This window comes from Panulirus ornatus, chromosome 18, assembly GCF_036320965.1.
Source record: "Panulirus ornatus isolate Po-2019 chromosome 18, ASM3632096v1, whole genome shotgun sequence".
Taxonomy (NCBI): domain Eukaryota; kingdom Metazoa; phylum Arthropoda; class Malacostraca; order Decapoda; family Palinuridae; genus Panulirus; species Panulirus ornatus.
This window is the reverse complement of record NC_092241.1, coordinates 9,500,271-9,512,343: the sequence shown is the minus strand read 5'-3', so window position 1 is coordinate 9,512,343 and position 12,073 is coordinate 9,500,271. Positions and strand designations below refer to the sequence as shown.

Here is a 12,073-nt window from a genome sequence, read left to right as displayed (position 1 = left end):
TAGAGATGGGTAATTATGCACCTGGCCATAAGAAGAAAGATTTTGAGTGGCTAGTCTTATGGGAGTAGGTCAGCAGTTTTGATGTAAGACACCAGGTATTGATGATGGGCGATTTGAATGTGAAGGTAAGTAATGTGGAAGTTGAAGGTTTAATTGGAGGGGCGGTTTTCAGTATTATGAATGGAAATGGTGAACAGTTCATGAAGTTGTGTGCTAAAAAAGGATTGTTTATTGGGAATATGTGTTTTAAAAAGAGACATACACATGTATATGTATGTGAGTAGTAAAGATGGTCAGCAGGAATTATTGGATTATATACTAATTGATAAGCAGGTAAAAGAGTAACTTTTGGATGTAGATGTGCTGAGAAGGGCAGCTGGTGGGATGTCTGATCCCTAGTTTGTGGAGGTAAGGGTGAAGATTCGTAAAGGCTTCAGGAAAAGAGGAAACATTGGTGAAAAGAGAGTGGTGAGAGTTAGTGAACTTGGAAAGACTTGTGTGAATAAAATACCGGGAGGTAGAATGGCAAAAGGTGAGAATACATGCAGCAAGGGGAGTGGGTGAGGAATGGGAGGTATTTAGGGAAGTAGTGCTGGCACGTGCGAGTGGTGCATGTAGTATGCCAAAGGTGGGCATATTTGAAAGGGTAGTGAGTGGTGGGCTAAAGAAATAGAGTTGCTAGTAAAAGAGAAAAAGGCAATGTTTGGGCATACTTACAGGGAAAGAATGTAAATGATAGGATGTATAAAAGAAAGTGGCAGGAGGTCAAGAGCAAGGTGCAGGAATTGAAAGATAGGGCTCTTAGAACACTAACTGGCATCAGATTTGGACAAGAAAAAGAAACCCTCAACACCTTATACAAGGATAAGGCCTCATCCACTCAAAGCATCCTTCACTGGATCCTTCCACCTTGTTTGGTTCCCCCTTCTTGCTCCCTCCACTTGTCATGTGTACCCTCTTTGTTAGCCTCTCACTCAACCCCTCTATATGCCCAAACCATTTCAACACACTTTCTTCAGCTCTCGTACATACTCTTATAAGCACACCTCTTTCCTAACCTGTTTTTTCTTATTCAATCAACCCTCCTAACACCGCATATTGTCCTCATACATTTCGTTTCCAACACAACCATCCTCCTCTGTATCTTTTTCATCAGAGATCCCATGCCTTGCATTCGTACAACGTTGTGACTACTATACCATCAAATATACCCATTTTTGCCCTCATAGACAGAACTCACTTGCCACGTACTCCTCAGTGCACTCAGGACCTTATCCCTCTAACCCATCCCATGGATTACTATAGATCCCATGGTTCCATCTGCTGTTATATTCACTCCCAGGTACCTAAATCACCCCACTTCCTCGAGGTTCTCTCCATTCAAACTCACATTCCTATCAAGCTGTCTCTCACCACTGTCGAGTGACAGAATTATCTTGGTAATGATCACAGAAACCATTGTGAAGCATGCTGAGGGATACCATAAGGGCCTGGAGGCTGCAGCACGTAAAGGTAGGTGTACTGACAATTCAGTTTCTTTACATTCTAATACAGTATTCATGAATAAATTCATAAAGTTGGAAGTGGGTGAAATTAGGAGAGATTTCACAAGATAATTTGTGCTTCTGTTGACAAATAAGAGCATGGGTTTGCACATATGATATTACTCTGGTCTTTACGAGTTGACAAGAAAGGGTTCTACACAAGAAATGTTACCCTAATTTTGGATCGGTAAAGATTAACTCACCTTCAGTATTAGGTATAGATTTGTGCAGTGTTTTGTCAATATGATCAGTTTTAGTCCTGATAGTCTCTGTAGCAAGGTTACAGTTAGAGAATACCTTTCTATAAGAATAGCAACCTGCCTTCTCCCTCGTTTTGTTCAGCACAAGCTCTCAGGGGATCTGATCGTTATAGTAGTTAACGAGTTAATGATAGGACAGACTATGGTAGCATCGTTATCATTGATCAGCTCAAAGATATGCGTTTGTTTTAATACTGGTTTCTGTATGCATATGTATATGTGAATGCATAATCATATAAATTTTGGTGTGTATTTCATAAATATACCTTGAAATTTATGGACTAATTTTGTTACTTTTAACATTGTTAACATGACAGTATATAAAATTACAAAGTTTTAAATAATTAGATATTAAGGATTTTTGCATTACTCTTGACAGGATATTCTAGGATAACTTTAGTAAATGAAACAATATGGATATTTTTGAAAATCTTATTAGGCATTCAATGTAGTAGCACTGTGTAACACATGGTCAGTTTTAGAGTAAAGACAAAGAATTTCAGTGATAACATGGGAGAAAGTTACATAGCGAATAGGGAATTGGAAGCAAGTATAGAGCAAACACTGATGTGTTGTACCCACTGTACAATCTATACTTTATTCCAACCTACCCCCTGGCCATGTATCTTTGGAGTGACTCTTTGGCTTTAGATTAAAAAACATAAGCTCTCCCTTTACTTTAGAGATGTACACTGGCACAGCTTATTCCCAAGGATTACTTTGTCCTCATTCTTCCAAGTTTCGTCTCATACTCCAACTTCCCTCTCCAAGATCTGAACATCTCGGCTTCCACATCTTAAAGGATCTTGAAACAACATTCTCTGTGATTATCGATATTGCTCTTGTAATGTGAAATTCACTGGTGATATGTTACAATGATGATAATGCCTGCTCATCATCCCTGTGAAATTCAGGGAGTTCCATGTTGTAGCCCCTGAGATTTCCAAAGCTCATAGGATCTGGTTTCTGATTTCCACTCTTTTGACTTTCCTTCTTTATTCTGTTTTCAAGATTCTCTGTGGTCAGTCCCTCTCTGTAGAGTACTGTAGAAATTCTTGCTTCAAATGAGGTCATTCTTTTCCTGCTGCTGATTGTAACACAGCCTTGAAGCTGCAGGAACCTCTTGGAGAGGAGGTCTTGGGGTCTATAATTATCATTATTATTATTGTTATGAAATAAGTTCATGCTACAACAAACTTGCTTCACGGGATAACAATGAGATTGTGGATATGGGTCACTTTAGGTGCGTCAGGAGGGCTAGTGCTGTAAGTCAGTATCCAATTTTGTAATTACAGTATAAAGGGTAATCAAACTACATAAAGATATGAATTTTGAGTATAAGAGAAACATACACGAGTCATAGAAACTTATATTAATCAAGTGATGAATATAAACATCAAACTATTCTTGTTTCCTAAGTTGGCAGTAGATGGGTAGGTTGGGTCGTGTCACCTCCCATACCATGGGTTGTTCTTGAGGGTGTGGTGAGTACGGTAATCCTGTCCTCAGGGGAGATGGTCAACCTCCTGTACCACGGGTAGTTCTTGAGGATGTGATAAAGTGGTGACCTGTCTTCAGGCGCGATGGGCTACCTCCTGTACCACAGGTAGCTCTTGAGAGTGTAGTAAGTAGAGTAATCCTGTCCAGCACAATGGGCTACCTTCTGTACCACGGGTAGTTCTTGAGACTTTGGTACATGGCTGTGTTGTCAGGGATGACGGAGCCAGTCGCCGGGATTCCATACCCATGGGAAGGCACATCCTTCTCGTATCCACTGCTATGATGGCCGTGACCATGCTGCAATGTACAGCATGTTATACTCAGTTACCTTCGCATATGATCAAAAGGTATGCAGATGGTGAAGGTAATATGAGACCTCAACAGATTACGACTGACACGCAAAAAGTTTAATTGAAGTTTATGTTTAATGTTTACAGTACAACAGATGGAGAATACTCACGCCCGTGTACGGGTATTTGCCCGGCCCCAGCTTCTCAAGGAACCTGCCAGGGGCCATATTCCCGCGTCACCTGGAAGTCCCCGAAGTAAGGCACTGCCACCTTGAACCCCAAGCGATTTTCATACCCTGCAGCAGGGGAAATATGCAAGAAGTTAGGCTCACAGGACAGCTGCTGTCTCAGAAGATAAACAATGTATACAAGAGGTGGATCACCTTAAGATTCCCTTCCCTACGCTCTTTATGGTAAGTCAGGTTAAAGTACAAACTTAACCTTATCTAACCTAGCATAGCATGAAAAAGTCTGATGGGGAACGAATCTCATGCGATTGCAACAGGTTCCTTTGTTGTGAGAATTTAAGATGAGGTATACCTACAGGCTTATACTTCTATAAAACTAACAAGTTTGATGATGATTAGCTTTGCACGTTAGATCAACAGGAGGCCTTCGTTATTATAGTAACACTGAAATGAGCAGATGAAATATAGCAAGATGATGAGTGAGACTGTTGGTGTGATAGAGTTTATTCAGGCTGAAGGAAGGAAGCTAGTTCACTTTATAGAACGGCCCGTTAAACCAAGCTTGACCCTTTCAACAAAGTTTATTTGTATTGGCAAACTCGTGTCACATACGTCACCTCTGACACTTAACCTCGTTTGTTACTGACCTCACACTCTTAACCTGGCGTACACAGGAAATCGTTTCGAGTCACCATCGCCTGATCATGCAGGAGGATGAGAGGCATGCATGGAATTTAGTGTATTGGAACTATGTGGTACACAGGGTCAGTTTGTCATAGGGGCCACTCAGAGGGTGTTTAATGTTTACCAAGATCCACTAAGAGGGTATTTTACTGAATTACCCACATGAACCATTCACTTGGCATCCTAATAATCAAGACTTGTGGGCTACTTAGATAAGAATATCAGGAAAATCATTCGTGGGTCAGTCACTTGTGATTCACTCGATTAATCTCCTGAGTACGACCCTTGGGTTGTTAGCCATCATGCCTAAGGGTCTTTCCGTCCAGCTCAACGGTTTAAACAGAGGAGAGAACCTAGAAGCCAAGCGGCCATAATGATCTTGGTTTCTTCCTAATCCATATTTTCTGACTAAAAAGTTCGCCATCTGAGACAGTGACTGACCTTGGAAGACTCATGTACTCACCTTTGACGACCCTGTCCCGGTAGCCTCCGTAGCCCGTACCGTCCTCGGTCAATGCCGACAGGAAGGGTGACACGAAGTCCCCCACAGGAATATGACCGTCCCACAGGGTCTCTGTGGGATACACAGGAAAGTGAATGACCTGTAGGAGGAAGGGTTAGGCTCTGTGGGAGGGAAGATTCATGTAACTATCCCTATTACAATCATATACGCATTTAAACATTATCATATGTTACGGTCAATATCTGACATTCTATTTTTTTCCTACACATACGTCGTCATACACCACATCCAAACACATGTTCTGCCTCCCAGAAGTCCATATTCCATGGTTTGAAGGTTACCTTTCTTTCAAGACAGCTCTCATCCCATAACAAGTCCACGAACTCTTCAGAGCAGTCAGCATCCCACACACTCATTTCCACTTCCCTTGAAGACAATACAGAACCAAACAACAACTCCCATGATTATCTACTCCCAAGACAGTCCATATCCCGGAACTCACCATCTCCAACGACAGTCCATATCCCACAACTCAAACCCACGGTCATTTTAAGACTGTTCAAGTCCCACTGCTCCAGTGACGAGTGAAACTGTTGGTATGAGTTTATTTAGGCTGATGGAAGGCAGCAAGTTCACTGTATAGGTCAGCCCGTTTTACCAAGCTTGACCCTTTCAACAAAGTTTATTTGTATTGGCAAACTCCTGTCACATACGCCACTTCTGACACTTACCTCGTTTGTTACTGACCTCACACTCTTAACCTGGCGTACACGGGAAATGTTTCGAGTCACCATCGCCTGATCATGCAGGAGGATGAGAAGCATGCATGGAATTGAGTGTATTGGAACTATGTGGTATACAGGGTCAGTTTGTCATAGGGACCACTCAGAGGGCGTTTAATATTTACCATAAGATCCACTCAGAGGGTATTTTACTGAATTACTCACATGAGCCATTCACTTGGCATCCTAATAATCAAGACGTGGCCTACTTAGATAGAAATATCAGGAAAATTATTCGTGGGCCAGTCACTTGTGGGTCAGCCCACCGTACCTTCGGCATAGGGTATGTCGATCTCGCCATGATGGTAGCTGGGGTCTGGAGGGCTGTACCCCATCATAGAGTATCCGTAGGAGGCCATCCGCCGTAGGGCCGGGCTTAGGGAGGTCCACGAGAAGATGGAATGTCCTGAAACAGGTCAGTTGCATTAACAAAAGGGCCGAATTAATCAGAAATTGCAACTCGTGAGGTACAAGATGTTTATGAAGCTATATCTATATACATGAATCTGATAGTGTTAACCAATGATGTTTACAGTGAAAGAGAAGGATGTATCCAGTACTGGGAGGAAACTGCGTTTAATGAAGTTGACGGAATGTTATCACTCAGGTAACTGACATGGGAGTAGAAGTGTAGAATAATGGGACGAGCTGAAGAGAAAAATAGGATAGTGACGTTCCAGTGTACCCGTCGTTAATATTAAGATAAGAAAGTATAAGACATTCCACAACATTTTAATGTTATGTATCTATAATCTTTTATGATTATTTGTAATGAAACAGTAATCATCTTAGTGTAAAAGACACCTTCATATATGCTACCCACTTCCTTCAGTATACCAAAAAAAAAAAAAGAATTTCTGGAATGTATAATTGAAAACGTGCCAGCTCGTTAACATGGGAAACTTGTCTGTACGCCTCGCTCGTGTGAGATCTTACCAAATATTAATATACATTGTATTTCCAATATTGTACGTGTAGTAATTTAGTTTTATGATAAGTATATTAAACGGGGCTCAATAAAGTGTAAAGCACTTCAGGAAAGCTAATGCATATCAGGTATAATTAATCTGACTTTATGAACTGAAAATGCTTGTGAGGTACAATAACATCGTTATACTGTAGATACGGTCATGAGATAAGGTGATGAATTCTGAGTTCTAGTGTTTATACTAGCGAAAGTGGTCATGAAGTCATTCGTTATAACTGATTCCACTAAGGATGACTATGATCATACTTAAAAGGCAGCATCGATTTTCTTAATATATATTACAGTAAAAGACAAATGAGGTGTAAAACACAACCCTGACCGACCGCTGACGTGCGACACCAGCATTCCTCGTCCAGTGTAACGGGTCAGGCGGCAACTTTCCCCAGGAACTGCCATCCGCCGCACGATAAACTTTCACAAGGTCCGGACTGTGGCCATGGCCCTGGGCCTGGGCGAGGCCATCTGGATCACAAGAGCATTTTTTTGTCGTTAAAAACCTTTTTTGACTTTTTTTTACCAGACAATCCAGTCATAGGCTAATCAGGCCTCTTGTTGTCTGTCTCATGCAAACCTTACCTCCACACTGGAATGTGGGTCAACATTTTTATTGTGGTGGTAAATCAGAGATCGATGTGTCAAGATTTTCTGAAATTCATAATAATCCTAAAATATGCCTAAGATGACAGATAAGTTATCCAGTGTTGTTATATATCCGGGCTTATGCATAACAATTGTCGTTGTCATCAATGATAGACTATGAAACGAATTGCATCATATTAATATTTAGAAGTACATGACAGCATTACGAATGGGTGACGCAACGAAAACCAAAATTCAGCAAAAGTTGGAATAAAAAGTTGATGACTAAGCGAGGTGGAATCTCAGCTAAAGTGAATGACCCCATCCGGAGAGCACACAGACCCAGCATAAACAGGAACGAATTCATCATACTGACTAAACATACGGCCTCTTACTGGAGACGTAATGTCCTTTTATCAAACATTATAGTAGTCAGTGTTATAAGACTCTTCTGAAAAAAAAAATGAGAATAAAGCCCCGACGGGTGGTGTCAGATGCGAGTATTCAAACAGGATACATCAGCTAACTTGCCCGGCTTTCCCCATGTGACCTCTCTCTCTCTCTCTCTCTCTCTCTCTCTCTCTCTCTCTCTCTCTCTCTCTCTCTCTCTCTCTCTCTCTCTCTCTCTCTCATACGTTGACTTTTCACTTAGATATTAGGTCGTTACGTATTATGCTGTGTTGTTCTTCAGTGAGACACTAACAAATATGATGGGTGTTGGAAGGGTAATCTTCGATTGCATTAGCAAATATGACGAAAAGCGTCATGATCAGGTGGCAGATCAAGTGAGCAGGTAAAAATTTCACATGATTATTCATATAATAAGGAATACTGCACAAGTGGGTGAGGCATTCGTGGTAATTACGTAAAATTATAGACAAGAGAACGATGTCCATGTGACACTTTACTGTGCTGTCTGGCTGTGAGGTTGATGTGGCCAACAGTCACATAGGTAACACACTGGTTCAGATGGGGTAGGTGGAAGGCCTTAGTGTTTATTAAGTGAAGACTGGGTTATAGATACAGCTGGGAACTCGGTTCAGTGAGAAGTGAGCTAAATAATGACTGAAGACTATGTAGATCCAGGTCCCATACCTTGCCTCGTTATATACTACATGTCACTTACTTTGGGAATTTAAAAGTACACAGAATGTTAATCTTACTAGGCAAATTGAATACGTATGTAACAAAGAAAATATACGAAATATTAAAGAAATATAGGTACTTTGCACCTAGAATATAACTTGATTATTTGTAGAATTGTGAGCCTCTAGAGGGACAGTTTTGGATTGGGGTGGGGATTATTATGTCGTCTCATCCCTTTGAGAGACTGTATTTTTTCTTTTTTCCCAATAAACGTATCAATCAGTCAAAACCGCCGGATTCAGGGCAATCGGGCAGGACTAGAAGAAGACAGATCGGGACACTGCAACCCCTGGTCTCTTGGAAATGGGGACCAGGATTGGTAATGAGGCTATAGGTTAAACTATGAAATAATCTCCATTTTTATTAGAGGGGAAGATTTTTCGGAGTTCAAGATTCTGGGAGGGGTCAGTTGGAGGTCTCTTGGGGGTAAGGTAAGGAAGAGAAAGCTAGAAAACGAAAAGGAAAAGAGGAGGGTAGAAGGTCCTGAGACTCAATCACGGTTCTCCATTTTTCTCTCCAACACTTGCAGAAGATATTTTGACTTATACCGATAAGTCACGAACACTAATTTTCTATACGAAAAAGCCTCGTATTTCAAACTTTTTTTTTTGGTAACTGGTTTATAGTTGTCAATATATCTAGTAAAAATCAAATTTATATTACTATTTTTTTTCGCACAAAGGTAGGCAGGAAGATAAAATTTGCCTAAATAACAATTACTATACATTATTGTATGCATTCTGTACCTGGAAACACTTCTCATAGTAATAAGTATGGGATAAGCAAAACCAAGGATAACTATAAAAAAAAATTAGAAATGGTCATTTATTCTGATAAGAGATAATAGATTATTTTGCGTTAACTATATATCCTGAACTATTATGAATTTAATGACTTGTCAGTTAAGCCTTAATTAAAGCTATAATGACACTAGTTCGAAAAAAATCGCATTAACTCGAGAAAATTGTTCATCGTAAGTTTCGTAGTGACGAATATGGTGGGAAACGCTTTGTAGATATCAAGTAAAAAGAGTGAAATTAGGCGATTATTGTTATATTTTCCATAAAATTCGCCTGAGGAGAGGAGCGCATGTTGACGGTGATTCTGTAGCATTTTAGGAAACTGAATTATGTGAGAATGTAACTTTAGAGATTATTATTATTATAGAACTCAGTAACAATGTTTTATCTAGACGTCCAGGAAACGCCATGTACAGTTTGGACCGTGAGAGCGTCTGCAGCGACGCTGGGTGAGGCGTTGCATTGCTTTAACATTCTTTAACTTCAACAGCAAATATCTAACTTGTTCAGCACGAAGGTACATCGATGACCCAGCCTTTGACTTTATCCTAAGGGCCAGGTCAAAGGCTAAGTCATTAAATCGAAGGGCGTACAGTTGCGCTCAAGGAACGCTGACTCTTCCACTTACCTGGTGTGGGAGAATTGACCAGAAGGTAGATAATTATAACTCTTAAGAATAGTGAGTTCCTCATGGTATCCTGGGCAGTGTTTACCTCCTGGTTGTAGTTTCTAAGATATTTTCTCACCTCTCCATCAACTCAAGCAGCTAATACTTTTTTCAAGAATATCTACATATTTTTTTAATGTTATAACACACACGACTAATGTCTACAATTAAGAATCAAAATTGATCTAACAATTCACATTCTCTTAGTCTTTTCCTTCTTATTCCGTTTAGAATAATCTTCCTCGGTCAAATCACTCTGGATCTGTTATCTGTGATAGTGTGCACTGGTGCAGTGCCTCCATCCAGCGGCGTCACACTGCCACCACCACCGTCTGCCTGGCTGGCCGGACCAGCACGACTATGTAGGGCAACGTAACCTGGCCAGCTAGGTTGGTGGAGGGCAGCGTTCAGGCGGATACAAGTTACCGGCGTGTAAAGTTAATGTAAACTTATTCTGAATACCCAATAATAGGTGGCTGGTGAAGAGTATTAACGCCTTTTACTTGTCTTTCTAAAGTCCAGGTGCCAAATTATTTAACTTTGTTCATATAAAACGTGATAGAAGGCAATGAAAGTTGGTTTCAAATTAGTAATACTTCGCAGTCTGTTTAAGTACTCAGATAAACTAAATTTGACTACTGTTACTGTTCTTGAGTAGATTATCGAAGAAACTATACATTTACCTTTTTTTTTTTCATTTAGGAAAACTTGAGTTTTGACATCCTAGTACCGTCCCGGGGCTGGGGTGTGTCATCCTGATACCCACCTTCCTTCCCATCAGCTGCTAGATGAAGCAACGAAGTAAACTTGATATTTCCTCAGAAAACATATCTCAGACAAGTAAAAGTATTAAAAGAAAAAAAACAAGTACTTGGAGCAGAAATAGGTCACAAATACAGCTTAAGCACTCTTTACTGACTACTATTGATGGGAGAAGTTTGACATCCAATACCTGTCTTGATCTTCCTCAGTCTATTACTTACAAAAAAGCTGTTTAAAGACTAACTAACCCTGGCTACAACCCTCTCCACTGACTCTACCAAAGCCAGCAAACCTGCCCTAGATAAGAGGACCCCATCCCTAGCATACACACCATTCTGACCGTAAAAAAAAAATCCAGGTTTTAGCTAAATGGCACCTTTTCATTCGTACAGCACTTATTATGACAATAATGTACGCTCATTGTCCTGGATAACCATTCGTTTCCAATTCCTATACGAAACGGAGGAATCCTACTTTTGCTCCTAATCCTATCTGTAGCTACCTTATACCTATGTATCAACTCCTCACTCCTAGTATTTCCATTGTCAGTGCCTCCTACACTGAGACAAATAATGGGCTTCTACTAATTACCGGACAAAGTGTCATCCATTCTAAATGTGACATGTTCCATCCCGGCACACCAAAAAAAACCACTGACTTTCCAGGCCCTCTCATCCCTCACAGACTGCATACCCGCCCTTCTCTCAATTTACCTCCCTCACCAAATATTCTTAGGACTTTCCACAAGGCATTTCTATCAACCCCATCATATGCTTTCTCCAGATCCATGAATACCATGTGCAAAATCTATCTGTTTCTCTAAGTATTTCTCACATTCTTTAAAGGAAACACCTGATCCTCTACCACTTTTGAAACTACACTGCTCCTCCCCAATCTGATGTTCTGTACATGCCTTCACCCTCGCAGTCAATACCCTTCCATACAACTTACCAGGTATACTCAACACAAACTTATACCCCTGTAGTTTAAACACCTTTATTCCCCCTTGTCTTTACACAATTGCACTATACATGCATTCCACCAATACCCAGGTTCGTCATCATGATCCATACATACAATGAAAGTCTCTGCTAAGAGAGAGAGAAAAAAGTGGAAGACGGTGTTTAAACACATGAGGTGAAGTACCAGTTCAGGGATATCATAAAGAAAACTTGTGGATTTGAATAAAACTATACTTTACACCAGGAACAGGATTTTTGTTACGCTATTTTTTCCCCTGTGCGAAGTGGTAATGGATATGATGTTCAGGTAAAACGTGAGGTAAATCTAAGTGAACCATTAGTGTGAATGGACTGAACCTATGAAACCTATCATAGGGGCCGAGATTTACCAATATAATGAAAATCATACTCGAAATATACCGAAGGTATTATCAGAAGTACACTTAGTGAGCCTTAAA

At 40.5% G+C, this 12,073-nt stretch overlaps 1 pseudogene; it reads right to left on the bottom strand.

The window, feature by feature from the left end:
• Positions 1 to 3,125: 3,125 nt before the first annotated feature.
• LOC139755184 (uncharacterized) lies at positions 3,126 to 10,259 on the bottom strand (annotated as a pseudogene).
• Between the last annotated feature and the right edge of the window lie 1,814 nt (positions 10,260 to 12,073).